The sequence below is a fragment of the Larimichthys crocea genome, chromosome X (genome assembly GCF_000972845.2).
Source record: "Larimichthys crocea isolate SSNF chromosome X, L_crocea_2.0, whole genome shotgun sequence".
In the NCBI taxonomy this organism is placed as follows: domain Eukaryota; kingdom Metazoa; phylum Chordata; class Actinopteri; family Sciaenidae; genus Larimichthys; species Larimichthys crocea.
Window position 1 is genome coordinate 841,593 of NC_040020.1, and position 14,216 is coordinate 855,808.

At 43.6% G+C, this 14,216-nt stretch overlaps 1 protein-coding gene across 9 annotated transcripts in view; it reads right to left on the bottom strand.

The window, feature by feature from the left end:
* Positions 1-14,216, bottom strand: part of shank3b (SH3 and multiple ankyrin repeat domains 3b) — a 30,656-nt gene that overhangs the window by 16,218 nt on the left and 222 nt on the right. For all 9 annotated transcript variants that reach the window (XM_027282488.1, XM_027282491.1, XM_027282490.1 and 6 more), the window contains exon 2: positions 9,657-10,037. The gene's annotated coding sequence lies outside the window, so the exon portion shown is untranslated. The remainder of the gene's footprint in view (positions 1-9,656; positions 10,038-14,216) is intronic.

Consider the following 14,216-nt stretch of genomic DNA (forward strand, 5'->3'; position numbering starts at 1 on the left):
ACTGCTTACTGCAGGGCTGCTGAGGCCACGCCCCCTACCTGCACAGGTGATTTCTGTACCTGGACCACACTTTAGAGCCCAGAGCACACAGAGACTGTTGAAGACACACATGTGAGATTATGGACTATAGAATATTGTTCAATTAAATAATTCAACCCTGATAAAGTAAACAAAATGTTTAATTTTGTTTGGATATGATACAGTTTGTTTAAATTATCCACAATGTACACTTAATCACCACTCATTTACATAATTCCCATGGAGTTTTGTGATTTGGAATATTCCCAAAAATTCCCCATCTTAACTTTCCGGCCCTCTGCAACCCTTTTTCCTGACTTAAAAGACGTGCCGGTGTTACAGAAACATGAACAGCTGGAGATGGTCTGGACGTTGTGTCAGAGATATTAGCATGAATCTGACAGCCTCCCACGGACGTTTCTCACAGCAGACATTTTGCATTTTCAAAGGTGTAAAAGTAATAACAGTGATGATGGCGGCTTTCCATTTCGACAAAATAGAACAGACACGTTCGTGTAATTAATTAAACATCTGTTTTTCAGGCTAAAATAATCACTGTTATCTTGTTAAATCCAATCTTTCTAATCAAGACTCATTGTGTAAACTGTCTTTGTGTTGCAGATCGACTGCTGACTCCGAGCTGACCTCCACCTTCTCCAACGCTAATAATAATGGCCTCGGGACGTTACATCACATCCTGTTTTTCACCCTGAGCAGCGTGTGCTCGCACACAGACACACACACACACACAAAGAGACACGCGACAACAGAAGAAGAGAAGCGTCCGATTGTTCTGGAAAACTGTTAAAACACCAAATTTACATCAAGTTTAGGTACGGTGTGAAAATGCTTAAAGAGTGAAGATCAATCCCTCACGTCTCTACATCTTCACGTTACTATGACACTAATCCTGTAGCTTAGCATAAGTAAGAGTAAAGTTTAAAAGCTCTGCATACTAATTAGCAACTTATTATGGTATTAATTTAATAGCTTTTTTTTGTCTCTATGAAGGTAAAGCCAGGAGCTCTCTGTCTGTCTGTCTGTCTCTTTCAGGGTTTTGCCTAGTCAGGCACGGTATTGGTTGAAGATGCAGTCACATCTCCTTTACTTAAAACTCTCTCTCTTTGATTTAGTTCTCTCACAACACTCTGTAGCCAGTAGCTGTTTATTGTACCAGGCTGTAAACATGTTTATTTCTGCTGTGAAGTTGGACATTTGAACATGGGGACTTATGGAGACTGACTCACTTCTGGAGCCAGCCTCAGGTGGACGTTTGAGAAACTGCAGTTTTCTGTTCAGTCCCTCGGCACTAACACGACCACCTCCACAACAGCCACTGATGATGATGATGATGATGTTATTCTCTGTTCAACACAAGACTTCATTATGTATTTAATTATCATTTGTATTAATCATTACCGTTGCTAATTAGCACTTGATTACCATCCGTGACAATAAAGCCGGAGCAGGACTGAAGTCAAAACTTAATGGCTGCTTCCATTACAGCTGAAGATGAAAGAGACAGAGAGAGAGAGGAAGACGAGGAGGATGAGTTGTGAGTTGTCATAGAAACTGGAATAGCAGGGAATCCTGTGCTAACCTCACAGTGTCACTCTGTGTGTGTGTGTGTGTGTGTGTGTGTGTGTGTGTGTGTGTTAAAAAAAGCCCCCTGATCTACATGCTCGCTGTTGCTATGGCAACGCGGTTGAACAATTTTCGCAGTTCCCGTTTTAAAACTACCGTCCTACCTGCTGACTCTCTCTCTCTCTCTCTCTCTGTGTGTCAACCCTGCCAATAAACTCCACTACTGTACCGCTCACAAACATCATCATCATCATCATCATCAGGTATCGATCTTCAATATACGATCAATATGAACTGATCGGAGGAGGAGGAGGAGCCGATCGGCTGCAGTTTTTGAGTTCAGGTGTGGATGGCGTCGCCGAGCTGAGCCGGGCTGGATCCACTCGAGTTTAAAGGATCTTTGTTTTTCGGCTAAACAAAACCTCCAATATCTCCAGCACAACTTTATTCTGATCTGTTCACTCACAGATTCAGAGCTAGTGGCATTAGCCAGGACAGCTAAATGCTAAGCTAAATGACTGAATGTAAATGTAGATACAATCTGTTTAAAGTCATAAAGTCGTAGCTAGCTAACGTTAGCTAAATACAATCTGCTCTTCTACAACTCTACAGATAGCTAACGTTAGCTGGATACCATCTGCTTTCTCACAACGCCGTAGCTAGTTAGCATTAGCCAGGACAGCTAAATGCTAAGCTAAATGACTAAATGTAAATGTAGATACAATCTGTTCATTCATAACACTGTAGCTGGCTAACGTTAGCTAAATACAATACAATCCGTTAAGCTAAAGTTAGCCTGATACAATCTACAACGCCGTAGCTAGTTAGCATTAGCCAGGACAGCTAAATGCTAAGCTAAATGACTAAATGTAAATGTAGATACCATCTGTTTACTCATAACACTGTAGCTAGCTAATGTTAGCTAAATACAATACAATCCGATAAGCTAAAGTTAGCCTGATACAATCTACAACGCCGTAGCTAGTTAGCATTAGCCAGGACAGCTAAATGCTAAGCTAAATGACTAAATGTAAATGTAGATACAATCTGTTTAAAGTCATAAAGTTGTAGCGAGCTAACGTTAGCTGGATACCATCTGTTTTCTCACAACGCCGTAGCTAGTTAGCATTAGCCAGCACGGCTAAGTGTTACACGGTGGGTCCTCTTCTATGGAGTCCACCATGCTGAACCACCATGTATCTACAGTGTACCAGGAGGGACAATCTAAACACTGAGTCCAGATAGAGTTTGGTTTTTTTCATGTGTTTTGAGTTTCTCCTTCACGCTAGATAGGAAAAGGTGAGGCGAGGGGGCTGCAGTCCACATCTATACCACTAGATGGCACTAATCACGACACACTGCATTTAATATTCGATTTTTACCACCGACAAAAATATCAGAGGAATAAAACCAGGTGTGTCCGGATGGTCCTTTTTTAATCAAATGAATAAAATCGACTCCTAAGAGAAATAAAAGCTCGACTGTCTGAGCCGTCCGACTCTTACCTGTCCAGAACCAAACACTCTTTAAGCAGCAGCTCTGCTCTAAACATAGGAAGTCTGAGTCTGTGCTTTAAGTGACCCAGTTAAACCGGCCCCGGTCCCCGGGGACTCGAGCAAACACCTCGTGTTCACACTTGAACACTCACAGAGTTTGACTCTTATCGAGCACAAACAGAGTTAGAGACTTAGTGAGGACAAAGCGTCACGTTTATCCGACGCTCTGGGGGGGCCACGGTGTCGGTGAGTCCACCACGACGGTCCAGACTGAACAAGTCTGTCAATAAGTTTCATGTTGTTGCATGTTCAGCTGCCCTGCACTCTCTAAAGACTCGCTCGTTTAATATTTAATGAGAATTAACAGCTTCGAACTGTATTCACTGAACATATATATATTTTTATTTCCAGGAAACAGTTGAAGCATCATTCTAAGGTGTCAAAAACATAACAAGTCTTATTCTCAGCTTATTAAACACTGATGAAGATTATATTCTGTAAATAAAGCCCCATAAATCAGACACACTGGACCTTTAAAACATGTCACAATGAGCTGCTGACAACCAATCAGAACACAGCATGACATTATGACAAAAATCTTATATTTTTTTCTTTTTTACTGAGTAAACAGTTATAATCAAACGGCTGTGAAGTGAAGTCAAGGACGGCAGAGGTTGTGGTGCGTTATGCTATTTTATCAGATTCCCTCTGGAGACACTCGAGGCTTTAAATGTGCAGTACACCTGGAAACACTTGTAAACACACCTGTAATCCCCTTAAACACACTTGTAACACACATGTAGCCCTGCTTGGATCCGTTCACTACACCGCCACTCCAAACTCCGTCACCTGAACGTCTTTTTCTTCCGTTCACAATAAGACAACACGGACAGGATCGCGTGAACTGAGCGTCCTTGAAGGCACCGGCAGAGAGAGTTTTGAAAACAGCCGCGGTGATGATTTAATTTGGCCATAAGAGTCGATATTCCAAACACACTTCACGTCTCAGCGTGCTGAGATGAACTGAAAAACTCCGGCTGTGATCATGAATCACTTCCCTTTCATTCACGGCGGTAAAAGGCCGGTAATTACAGCGATATTTAACGCTAACGTCTCGCCCGGTGGAGGAATCCTCGGCACACGGGACGACATGTCAGTCTTTGAAATGTCAGAGGAGTCTCATTCATCTCTTTCTTCTTCTTCCTCCACTACTCGCTGCCGTTCAGGGTTAAAGCAGGCTGCAGAGTATCCCAGCATACACTGGGCGGAGGTCATGGACGGGTCGGCTACAAACTAACTAAATCTTGTTTTTATCGTCGAGGGTAGATAAATATTCACTCAGCCTCCACATGAAGATAGTGTGAAGGACGACCTCTTGACCAAGCGGATCGTGAACTGTAACGTCTCTGCAGTACGACCCTGCAGCCCTTTAGCCCCAGGCTAAAAAAGGACTAACCCCCAGTTAGTTTAGTCTAGGACTTGTTAGACCCAACTGACTAAATGCAAAGCTTAAAGGTGTCGGTGAGAAATGGGACCAAAGAATTGGTCCACATGTTTCAAGGGACATTTAACCCAGGCCTAACAGGGTTAACAATATGGGGCTGAGTTATCCCAGGGTCACCCGGACTAAAAAAAGCTTCCACACTGACACATTTCAAGGTGGGCTGACCCTTCAACTCTAGCCTAGGATTGCTAGCCCTGTTCCAGATCGTGGTTAGCCCCAAGTGTGCAGGGTTATCCCTGAAAAACTGTAAACTTAGCTCAGGGTTAGTTGAAGTGCTGTGTCAATCGTACAGCCCTGAACACGGGCTAAGTCCTCTGAGGGTCATCTCTCAGCCTTGGGCTAGTAAAAGTCTTTTCATTGCATCTCCTCTTTTGATTTCCTGCCATCTTCTTCGTCTAATAAAGACATTAAAATCCTAAATATTAATACAAAAGAGAAAGAGCGTCTATAATCTGTGAAGCACTCGTGTATAATATCATACACTGACCCTGATCAGGGAACTCTTTATCAGCTCTTTGTTCTGTAACAGGAACAAAAGCTGCGAGCTGAAACATGTTGCTTTATCATTACAGTTCACTACGTTTGTTTTGACAGATCCTCGCAGTAAACACTGAGCCCGAACAACAGATTAGATGGTTATATAATAATATATCAAAATAATAGCAGAGGAAGTCTGGTCCTATCAGGAGCCTACGTACAAATGACTCGTTTCTGTCCACTCCCTGCCTCGATAAAGCTCCGTCTGCAATCAACTCAAGTCAAATCAAGTCTTCGGCTGTTTCTCTGCACTTCAGAAAACACTTCACATTCAACCAATCAGAGGCTTTGAATCACCTTCAAGACATTTAAAGACGTCCAAAAACACTCCAAGTCAACATGACGACAGAAACGTATCAGTAATAATGTTTTCTCTGGGCTTAATGAGTCTGACGAGCCAACAAACACTTCATCGCTGACGAAGCAATCGTCAACAACCTGAGAGTTTCTTTGTGCCTTTGAGCGAAGGAAACCACAAGTGGGAAACAAAACTGCTAATCGTTTTTCCAATTTTAGGGCTTTTCATGCATCAGTGCCCAGAATAACAGCTCATTAAATCAGCTTTTCACTGTTGTTTGACGGATTAACCTTCAAAATGGAGGTAAAGACCAAAGACCGAGCCAACTCTCTGACAGCTGTTCAAACAGAAATCTGCGACACTGTCTGCTGACAGAGCGGAGACAAATAGATTCGGTCTGCAGAACACGGGATGATTTCGTTAATCTAGCATGTCGCGTTAGCTCACGTTTCAATCGACCTTTCAGACAGAGCGTTGACTAAAACGTAAGACGAAGAACAGAGGACAGAGTCATGGGTGGACATTGGACAATTCTGCAACATTAAGTGTGCAACAAAAGCTCTGACATCATTTTTTAAGTAGATATGTTCAACCTGTCGGCAGTCGGTCATGTTCGTGTCCATCTGATGAATTAAAGTCAAATATTCTGACTCGTTTAGCTTCGATTTTGGTCTCCACCACAAAATATCTGGCCTTAACTGTCTGTGATTTACAGAGTTTCCTGATGGACAGTGAAGTAAACTGCTGCCAACTGTAGCTGCTGTCAGCTCAGTTTGTTTGGTGTGCAGGGATGGTGTCGTGCCAGAACAGGAGCTGGGACAATACATAAATTAATATCATGGATCACATCGACTGCTGAACTCATTCAGTAAGCTATACATAACTAATAAGTCTGTGATCGACCCAAGAAAGGATTCTGATGCGTTAGCTCACTACTACTGCTACAGTCCGTTAGCAAAGGAGATTTGGACCAGAGCTGGGCGAGCGGGCAATGTAACCGGACTCAGCAGCCTCTATGGACATAATGGCAGAGGAGAAGAGAGCGAAGAGGACGCTGACAGAGGAAGCTAAGGAGAGAAAAAGAGAGAACTCGCCGGACAAGAGTAAATCTGGGACTGACTTTAAGTGGTTGGTGAAATAAAAGGCTGAAAGAACCTCGGACATGTTGGTAAATGGTCGGTGCTCAGCAGCCTCTCTCTCTCACTTCCTTTTTTTAAAATCTCATCTTTAGACTCCTTCTGCTCGTCCTCCGGTTCAGACTGTTTCATCTTATTTTCACACCTCAATAAGCAAAACATTTCTGCTATGAGCAATTATACCACATTTCTGTGGAAGACGCTGCTGTTATCTTCATGCTGCTGTAACTGTGAATGGGTTCTTCAGGTAATACTCAGTGGGAGCTGGAGCAGCTTTTGTGTTCCTCACAGCAGTTGTTTTTCCTCCATTGTTCTCTGCAGAGAGCTCAGTTATGCAACGTCTGCTCGGGTCCATTCCTCAGGTTTCCTTCAGGACCGATCCGATCCAGGATGTTCAAGCACCAGTCCGGTTTGGTCTCGAGATCATTGTCTCATGGAAAGGTGAAATTCTTGTTTGGACTCAAGCAGCAGGGAGGCTTCATCCTGAAATAACTCAGGGGGGGTCACCATGATGATCATTTCCCGTTTTTGTCCTGAACAGAGCCGCTGTCCTCCCACACAGCCTGTACAGTACAGCAGCTAAGAGCTTCATCTGGAGAAAAGACTCGCATTCAAAGAACCACAAGATGTTTGCCCACATGGCTCCGAGGGAAGCTGCTTCAGCTTTAGATGTTTCCCCTGAAATTCACTTTGTAAAACTCAAATATCTGACGTAAAAAATGTTCATTTAAGAAGTTTACTCAACAAAAATGAAACAATTTAAAGAATTCAATCTATCTGCACAATGTTGAGTGACGTATATCCCAAAAAAAAGGTATATCACTCTCTCCTTTTCTCTTCTTAGCTTCCTCCGTCAGCGTCCTCTTCGCTCTCTCCTCCTCTGCCATTGTGTCCATAGAAGCTGCTGAGCCCGGTCGCCAAATCTCCTTTGCTAATGGATAGTGTGCAACATGAGCTAACGTTAGCTTTTAAATAGTCTGTCAACATCAACAAACAACTGGCACTGACTACAACACCGAGTCCAAAGCTAACGTCACTAATCTGGACCCCCAGTTGGCTCGCTAACAGCAGCCGATGTGATCCATGTTACTAACTAATGTTTTGTCCAGCTCCTGTTCTGACACGACACCATCTCTGCTCACCGCCCCATGGGCCTGAAAACCTCCTCTACAAACACTAACACTCCCCCGGCTAACAGTCTGAGCTAACATGAGCTAACAGCAGCTAACAGACTGAGCTAACATGAGCTAACAGCAGCTACAGCTGTCAGCAGTTTACTTCACTGTCCATCATAAACTCTGTAAATCACAGAGAGTTGAGGCGGAGCAGCCGGAGGACATCAGAGGGAAAACCAGAAAACATTTCCTCCATAAAATATGATCCAGTTTCACCAGAATCACTGAAATAGTTGGTGGTAAACGTGTTTCACAGTGATTCACACCTAGTGGTCTTTAAGTGAATTTCTGTTGAAAGACCCGGATAAAAGCAGTTAGTAGAAATCGAGTTAGATTGAACAGAAATCATAAAAATGATGAAGAGTCCTGTCACAGTTCTGTTGCATAATTCAGAAAGACTGAATGTTCCTTTATAGTGAGAAGTGTCTGTGTTAGCAGCTGACAATGATCACAGTCTGGCTGTTCGAGGTGATCGGGATGAAAAATCAGCTTCATGTCCGGAAATGCAAATTCTGTTTCACAGACACCAGAAAGTGAGAGAAGCGTCCTCACGAACACGAACGACACGAAGGAGCGAGCGAACCATCTGCACAGCCACAAGAGGTCCTTGTTGAGTAAAAGGTTCATCCTCTGGGCGTCACGAGTACAGGTTTAATCGCTACGAGTGGAAGCAGAGACGCTAATTCACGTCTTCAAACCGGATAAAATGTCTGTCTGTCAGTGAAGGCCTCGAAGAAGAGGCGGAGGAACCAGCAGCAGAACCTCCACTTGAAGGATGTTATGCTCTTTTTGTTCCCGTGTTAGCACTTTAGCAGCGTGTGGAGAAGCACTCGGAACATTTACTGAAGTACAAATAAAAGGTACTATACTACAACACTTAAAGTAAATGTACTGTAGTGTTGGAAACAGGCAGCAAAGTCACGTGAGAATCTGTCGATCCAAGCGGCAACTTCTGTGTACCCAAAACTGCAGTTCCTCTAACGTCCACTTGAGGCTGGCTCCAGAACTGAGTCAGTCTCCATAAGTCCCCATGTCCAAATGTCCAACTAATTTCCCCGTTCATGACAACTGCACTGAGGGTGAAGATGTTTCTAAGAGTTAGACTACGTTACGTTTGTTGATCGGATTGGTTGAGGTTCACCTGTACTCGACAGTTGGTTCATCCAATCACCTGCCAATGTTTCTTTTAAGTCTCTGAACTTTTAGTTTCTAACGACTTCTCAGTTGGTTTGTTGACGTTCGATGGTTAGTTTCCAAACTTACAGGTTCTTTCCTGTTTTAATAATAATTTGACTAAATAACCACGTTCTGAGTTAAATAAACAAACTTCTCGCTCTGTTTTCACTTTAACTTAAAGTTGGGTTACTCAGGAGTTGATTTACTCTTCTCTATAAGTTTTGTACTGTAAACTATTGAGCGTAGATCATGTCGACCTGCGAGGAAGTGCTCCATATCCATTATTTTGTCGTCTAACTTCCTGTCAACGCCGGAAAATGTAGAACGTGTCACCTCACGGCAACATTTCATCGAATACTCGAGCAGTTTTGATTGTCGGCTGAGCGAAATAAAATTATGCTTGTAGACATCAGATGAACTGATCAACATTAGATCAGTTCTCCCGTACAGCTCTGGGATCAGCTGCTCGTCTTACATGGTGACTAACGGGTCAGCGTGTTGGTACTTTTGTTCAGGACGAGTCCAGTCGGGTGCTCGCTGAGCTCCGGATCGGTCTTTTCAATCAGTGGTGGACGTGGTTCTGTCAGGTCACATGACCTCCTCATTAATGTAGATGCAAGTTCCCAACTTTAATAACGTGTGGACCAATCAGTACCGAGGCGTTTGTCTTGGTTCTGGTTAACACCAAAAGCAGGTAAACCCAACACCTCCAGTAAACAAAGAAACACTCACCTATCGTCAGCAGTCCCATCAAACTTTTCCAATGGCCTTTACTGGTCTCTTCTGGTCTGTCCTGGCCTGGTCTGATCCACTCTACAGAGTCTGACTGGATTGCTTGTCCGGTACTGGTTTGGCCTTCTTGTTCTGGTCCTGAGGTGCCAGATTTTTGTGTCTCTGGTTGGGTTTTTGATTGGTGGTGGTGTTGGTGGCAAGACGTCAGCAGGATGGAAGTTTGTGGCGGATTGTTGTAATCCTCAAGAGTCAGTAGACGAAGTTTTACCGTGAATGTTAAACTGGTTTCTGTGGCGTCAGTGTAGTTACTGTGTGTAATCCTGCAGTAGAGTGAGAGGTCTCAGAGTTTCAGATTGTATTCTGGGAGTTGCCCTGCCCATCCTGTAGAAAGGGAGGAAAAGAGGGAGGAAGAGCGAGGGAGGAAGATAGGGAGGAGGAGGCGGGGTGGGAGGTAAAGAAGAGGGGAGGCCAGGATATGAAGGAGGAAGAGAGGGGGAGAAGAAACACGTCAGAAGAAGAGTGGAGGGTGTTCAGAGATGAACGACAAGTGTGCTGTGTTGCAGTTTAAATCAGAAGTGGGTCAGACACAGTTGCATTTCGTGGAGGCCATTTCAGGTTCAGTCAGTTACACAAGCTGTTGTATTGGTTAGCATGGCAACAAGGCCGACCGAAAGTATTATGTAAAGTTCTAAATATTGATCTGACTTTCTGTTTCTATTCTCTCACACAGGTACAAAAAATAGAAAACTGATATTACTGGTAGCTTTGGTTAGCTGTTAGCATGCATGAACCTTCAGTTTGCTGGAAACAAATGGAGAAGGCGACCGTGTTGGTCAGAACACCTCAGCTAACTTTCTGTTTAGCTCTCCACTAACTCGAATGGTGATAAAATGCTTCAATCATGCGCCTTTTTACGGTAAAAAGGTTGGCATTTTATTCTATGTTTTAAAATGGTTTTACGGTGAAAAACTGTCAATCCGTGACCGTAAAATATGCCATAAAATATTACGGTGTTTTACTGTCCAATCAACAGTCTGTAATATAAATGTAGGAGCTATTTGTGAAGTTAGTCTTTGTTGTGTTTAGTTGTAAATTTAATTAGCTAATTATGAGTTTGTTTGATTAATTTAAGTGTTTGCTTTATTTAGATTAGATTTTTTGCTAATATTCTTTGGTATTTGTTTATTTATTATTTGTTTGGGATATTTAGATTTGCAGGGTTGGTATTTTGGTTTATTTTTTTGGTAACTGGGCACTTGAGGTTATTTAGATAGGTAGGCACCTTGAGTAAGGGAGGCAAGCAGCAGCCATGGTTTTCTTTGTTCTTTTGTTTGTTTTATTATTTTGAAATAAATCATCACGAAACGCAAGGATTCAGTTTGGACATTCATCTTCTGTTGCCTGCGTTAAACCACATCCCCATGGTGCATCAGTGGCCTTTTGATTTCGTTTGGTTTAAAGTTTAATTTGGTTTTCATGGACAAATGGCCACTACAATAAATTACTGCTTTAGTTTTTGTTTGTTTATTTTTCACTGCAGATGAAGATTTTGAATTTAAGACAACACAGGAAACCGTCATCATACTTCATGGCATATTTTACGGTCTGTTACTGTCACGGTTTTTACAGTGTACTAAATGTTACTGGACTCAATGGATCCAATTCTGAGGTCTGTTAGCATATTGGTAGCCACCTGGTAGCCTGCTAATAGCTAACAGCATGCTAGCCAGCTGGTGTGTGTGTGTGTGTGTGTGTGTGTGTGTGTGTGTAGGGGGGGGGGGGGGGACCAGGATGTTTCTATGGCAACGCAGACAGCAGGACGACATGTTGGAAGCAAGAAAACAATTAAAGAAAAAAAAAAAACTTGACAAGATTAGAAGTACTTCCTGTCACTCACACTTCCTGTTTCCCGTCTGAGTTGCCAAGGAAACGGATGTTTGGCAGGAAAAAGCTCAGAAGCTGGATGGCACTGATAACACACACACACACACACACACACACACACACACACACACACACACACACACACACACACTGGATGGAGTTGAAGCTAACACTAGCGTTAAAATGACCCTTTAGATCCTGATTGGACGTTTTGATACGAGTTGGACGAGTGAAGCGGTCCAGCTGTGGTCAGATCACACAGATGCTGCTCATCGTTAGGTGTGAACACAATGTGTGAGTGTGTGTGTGTGTGTGTGTGTGTGTGTCCTGAAAATGTAGCTCCCTTGGCCATTACCATGGCAACCAGTGGCAGGAACTGATAATACACACTATATTATCATGTCTTTCTCTGACACACACACACACACACACACACTTTATTTCTTCAAGTTTCACCTCAAACCTGATCTGAGTTTCTATCACTCCGCCCCCTACAGGACGAAACGTTCATTACAGACGCTACAGGTTTGAGGGACGTCAAAGAGACTACGTCCAGGTTTTAGACAGTCTGCGGGGACGTCACGGAGACTACGTCCAGGTTTTAGACAGTCTGCGGGGACGTCACGGAGACTACGTCCAGGTTTTAGACGGTCTGTAGGGGACATAGTGCTACCCTCAGCGTTGCACTGAGCACTATTTCAACTTTGACCTTTTCATAGCACGACCAATGAGATAGCAGCTGTATGTGACGTAGCATAGCGAGGACAGAAGTCAGCTTTGTGGACAGGGACATCCTTTAGCTTAGCAGCTCCACCTGACTGTGTGTTTGACATCGACCTGTAGTGACGGCAGCTTAAAGGACGCGTGCTGCTTAGGATCAGTCAGGACTGGGGCGTGTTGGAACGTGTCCCCCGTGTCACAGGCGTCTGGACTCGGCAGTCGGACAAACGTGTCCGAGCTTGTCTGAGCTGAATGCCATCAGAGTGACATTTTATCGACGGTCGGCTTCACGCCAGAACGAATCTGCTCTGAACTGGGACACGAGCACAAAGTGCATCGTGGGAAATGCGGTCCTATCGGTGCGTTTCTTTTAAAAGAGAAATAACGGAGGCTCGTCTCAGCAGTTTAACCTCTGACCAGCGCCGCACAGCCACAGCTGCTGCTGCCGGGCTCGACGCGTTGCCATGACAACCACGTGATTTTTTTTATTTATTTATTTTAAGTGTGTCAGTGCTGCAGAAGAAGAAAAATCCACTTCCTGTTTGAAGTGTTTAATTTTTTTTGAGCAGATCATCTCTTTAGATAGACGGTCTGAGACTACGGCCTACACACTGCTGCTGCTTACATAACACACACACACACACACACACACACACACACACACACACACACACACACCGAGGACAGTGAAGAGATGCCGGAGGAAACAGGAAATAAAAAAGAGAGAGAGGAAAAATTTAAAGGAAAATAACAAAAAAAAAAGCAAGATAAGAATAAAATAAAGGAAGGAAGGAAGGAGATATGAGAGGAAAGAAAGGAAAGGAGAAGAAGACGAGAAGGAAAGCAGAAAGATGAGGAGATGGGACATGGAAGGAAGAGGAAGAGAGGAGGTTGAGAAAGGAGAAAAGAAACAAGTGGACTAGAAAAGGAAAGGAAGGAGAGGAAATGAGGAGAGGAGGAAAGGAATGGAGGAAAGTTGAAAATAGATGAGGGACAGAAAGCAAAGAAGGAAAGGATGGAAGGCATGATGAGATGTAAGAAGGAAAGGAAAGGAAAGAAAGGAAATATATATGAAAGGAAAGAATGCGAGGTAAGAGGAAAGAAAAGAGGAATGAGGGAAGGAGAGGAGGAAATGAGACAAGGTCAGACAAGGAAGCAAATGAGGGGACAAGGGAAGATGACAGGACGGAAGGAAAGAATGAAAAGATGAAGGAAAGGGCAGAAGGAAGGGATGAAGAAGAAGAGGAAAGGAAAGGGGGTGCAAGGAAGAGTGTAGGCTACTCAAGGAGAGTAGGCAAGGAAAGAAACGAGGAGGAAAGAAATGAACGAGGAAGAGAGGCAAGGAGAGAGAAGGAATGTAGCAGAAAAGGAAAGGAGGGGAGGAAAGGAAGCAGGGAAAGAAAGGAAGGAAAATGAGGAGAAGAGGAAAGGAAATGGAGGAAGAATTAAAAATGTGGGGAGGGGGGTGAGGAGGCAAAGAAAGGACTAAAGGAGGCAAGGAAGTAACAAATGACGGAAAAGAGAAGGAGAGGAGGCAAGGAAAGAAAAGAGGAAAGGAATGCAGATAGAAAAGGAAAGGACAGGAAGGGGGGAAAGGAGGCAAGGAAAGAAGAGAAGGAAAATGAGAAGAGCAGGAAAGGAAATGGAGAAAGAATTAAAACGAGGGGAGATGAGGAGGCAAGGGAAGGAAAGGACCAAAGGAAGCGAGGAAGCAACAAATGAGACAAAATGAAGGAGAGGAGGCGAAGGAAGGAAAGAAGGAAGAAATGAACGAGAGGCAAGGGAAGGAAATGAGAGAAGGAATGCAGATAGAGCAGGGAAGGAAAGGAAGGGAGGAAAGAAGAGAAGGCAAACGAGGAGAGGAGGAAAGAAAACTCAGAGAGGACAGAAGGTAAAGTCGGTAAAGAAGATTTCAAGTCACGACTTTCAAAGTTACAGAGCGGCAGCAAGTGACCG